The 3646-nt window shown below is 44.3% G+C and overlaps 1 long non-coding RNA gene across 1 annotated transcript; it reads right to left on the bottom strand.

Annotated features, from left to right (window-relative positions):
• Window positions 1-17: 17 nt before the first annotated feature.
• Window positions 18-2387, bottom strand: LOC130520705 (uncharacterized). The gene is made up of 3 exons (XR_008949009.1): window positions 1565-2387; window positions 1185-1358; window positions 18-653 (listed from the first exon to the last, which is right to left on the bottom strand). It is a non-coding gene; the product is annotated as an uncharacterized LOC130520705 (long non-coding RNA).
• Between the last annotated feature and the right edge of the window lie 1259 nt (window positions 2388-3646).

Here is a 3646-nt window from a genome sequence, read left to right on the forward strand (position 1 = left end):
CTATAACACTGAACAGATTGACTAAAGTCAAATGAGCTGCGGTTCCCACCGATAGCCGTCATTCTGATGGGTTTTTGCTGGCTGCAGCTGAAATATTCCAATGCGCCATGTCACAGAGACAGTAAATACTAAACCCTAAAGATTCTGAAGGCATGATGTAAAATAGTAACGTATAATACAGACATTTGAAGACAATTAAGAGAATGTTTTCATGCTTCTAAGAGTGGCCGAGGAGCCATTTAGAACTTTATAAAGATGCATTGTGTGATACCAGGAACTAATTTAACTTCAAGGTGAAGCTGCTTCTGCTTTGTCGACCATCGACTGATCTCCTGAAAGTCCACCAGCACTTTTTAAAAACTGAATTCTTCATCTATGGACGGAGTAGACGGCAGACGTTTCCACAGATGCTCTTCACCAGTGGTCAGTGAGTGATGCAGCAGATGAGCGGGAGTTGACTGGCTTCAACCAGCTACTGACTCAATGTCTCCAGCCCATAGTGTGGATTCTCTACGAGATCAGACAGCAGCTTCACTCCTGAATCCTGCAGATTGTTGAGCCTGAGGTCCAGTTCTCTGAGATGGGAGGGATTGGACCTCAGCGCCGAGGCCAGAGAGTCACAGCTGACCTTTGATAACCTGCAGTGCCTTAATCTAAATAAAGAAGGGAAATTTTTATAAGGTTATAAGTGGAACCAGTATTAATCTGAAAGGTTAATCAAAGACATGATCTGTAAATATTTAATTTAGTTACAGGTTAAAAAATGATAGTAATATGTAATTACCACAATTCCAACCTCTCAGGTTTGAACTGTTCCAAAGGAGAATATATATTGGTCTGGCCCTCACTCTTCCCAGGTTCTCCCACCTCTTTCCCTCCCATCTCATCATGGAGATCCATCTCACCTGTGGCTCATCTTTAAAGGCACAACCTGTCTTAGATGACTTCCTGTCTCCCTCACCATCTCCCTCCTCGTTGGCTGGTGTCTACCAGGCACCCTCACCTAGTTTTGTCTAATTTTGGTTACCATCTGTCGGCTTTTTCATTGTCCTTAAATCAATTTATCATGAATAAGTGGTCCCCGTGTGGCCCTCCCTCCTGAAGGAACTGGGCACAGCACACACACTCAGAAAGTGTGAGGACCCTCGGATGGAATAATGGACATTTTTGAGAATGGTGTTTACCTCAGAGTTTCCAGTCGGCAGTTTGGAAAGTGGAGAAAACCACAGAGCAGCTTCACTCCTGAATCCTGCAGATAGTTCTGACTCAGGTCCAGTTCTCTGAGATGGGAGGGATTGGACCTCAGCGCCGAGGCCAGAGAGTCACAGCTGATCTCTGATAAGCTGCAGAAATTCAATCTGAAAAATGCAGGATAAGGTTATACGGTGCAGGTCTGCATGTTATCTGCCTCAGTACTAAACCTACGTTAGTTCTTAGTTGGGTCAGACCTGAATTCACGATATTCCAAGGATTTTTTTTAATGTGGTGCATCACAGCAGTGTTGAGAACAGCCTCACTTCACCATCTTAGCAGCTGGTATATAGGTAGAAAAATGAAGACTGACCTGAGCGTCTCCAGTTTACAGTTTGGACTCTCCAGTCCAGAACAGAGCCGCTTCACTCCTGAATCCTGCAATGTGTTGAAGCTCAGGTCCAGAACCCTCAGATGGGAGAGGTTGGACTTCAGAGCTGAGGCCACAGAATCACAGCTGGTCTTGGATAAACTGCAGCCTCTTAGTCTAAAATAACAATTATTTTGAGAGAAGACAAACAAAAATCAACATGTACCAGAGCAAAACACAGCTTACAAGCAACAAACCTCTGGTCCTGCACCGGCTTATCTGCCGTATGTTCATATTTTGGGTTCTTTCAGGGCGGTTGGACAAGATCTACACCGTATGTAAAGTGTGTGTAGGTCAAAATTCCTTCCAAGTTTGTGAGACCACATTTCTCAATAGCACTCAACTCTTGTCAGGAGTTGGGACAAAGCGACCCACTCCTGACAGCTTGTGGGCGATGCTGCAGCGACCCTGCAATCCCTACACTCTCTGGTGAAACCAAATCAAAGGTTTTAGACACTGCTGGATGCTGGAAGGGTGGCTATAGTCTGGACGCATCGTTCCCCTGACTGCACATTTCTCCAACAATGATTGGCAGCTGGTGTCACTTGTTCTCCAGATGAGAGAAGGAAAGAGAGCCCCCCCACAGTGTGTTTGATTGCCCCACTGCAAGCTCAATGCTGCCAGAAAACATTGCAGGAGCATCAATTCCCCTCAGGGCATCAACAAGGAGCTCAGGAAAAGGTGCAGCTGCCACCTACTAGAGACAAGCACACTGAGCTGAGATTCAAAGCCCTCTCCTCCCAAGAGAAGAGCTTGTTTGTTGGAGGCTCTTCCACCACTTCCTCTCGCTGAGGACCTTCTCAGCTGGTGGTTTCTGCTCCACCTTCCAAGTTGAGCAGGTGATACTTCTGCATTCCTGCCACCAGTGTCTCTGCAGAAAGAGTCTTCTCTACTGTTTTATATTATATTATAGAAAATTAGGATTTTTGGTTGATCTCTTAGATTTTGTTGACTAAGAGCAGGTTTTTCTTTAATAACATAGAGAGATTCGATTAGAAGAGCAAATGTATTATTTTATGAACTACTTCCACTACTATTATAGACACATACTTCCATATTGTCTTAGATTGCAAGCTGCATTTATTGCATCGTTCATAGAAAGTCATATTTGTGAGGAGAAAAACTCAAATAAGGTCCTTTTCTTTAACGATCACTACAAAAGAAGGAGGCGATGAACAAACAGATTTATATAAAAATGTGTGAAAACTTATGCATGGAAACATTTTTAAAATGGTTGCATTGTGTAGAATGGGTGTAGAATCAACTTGTTGACTCCTGATTTGGACTCCAATGGAAGTGAGGTGCAACAATTGTGGATGCTGAAAGCTTCAGATCTTCATGAAGGTTTCTGTGGTTGGACTGACCTGCTGCCCCTTTAAGAGGGAGGCAGGTTTGGGCTTCTGGCTGGAATGAAGCCACCTCAGATGAGAATGACTGCAGGCTTTCGGTACCAAGGTTTAACAGGGCGCTCACTTCACACTTGGGCTTTTCTCTTTTTTGGGATGGCTTTTCTCAGGAGAGAAGGGGCATGGCACACTGCAGCAGCTTTCTTTTGGGGTTTTCTAGTTTTCCTTCTGATCTTTAAAAGACAGGAAGAACCATTTTTGATTGGTCTGAATGTTTGGGCGGTTTTGTGGCCAGCCTAAAATAAAACAAGACAAATCTACAACTGATACTTCCTTTCTTTCTAGTCATTGATGACCATCCTCACATGGGGCAGATTTCCACAACCAATTTAATACTGCAAATCTGTCCTGTGTGGTCTTTTTTCTGAGAACTGTAACACTACATTTATAACAAAGATCAAACATGTAAACATTTATTGTCTAACTAGTTACACCTGGGAAAGTACTGGATCATCTCTGACTGACCTGAGCATCTCCAGCTTACAGAGAGGATCCTGGAGCACACCACAGAGCAGCTTCACTGCTGGATCCTTCAGCTGGTTCTCACTCAGGTCCAGACCCTCAGATGGGGGGATTGGACCTCAGCGCCGAGGCCAGAGAGTCACAGCTGGTCTCTGAT

The sequence above is a fragment of the Takifugu flavidus genome, unplaced genomic scaffold, assembly GCF_003711565.1.
Source record: "Takifugu flavidus isolate HTHZ2018 unplaced genomic scaffold, ASM371156v2 ctg482, whole genome shotgun sequence".
NCBI classification, from domain to species: domain Eukaryota; kingdom Metazoa; phylum Chordata; class Actinopteri; order Tetraodontiformes; family Tetraodontidae; genus Takifugu; species Takifugu flavidus.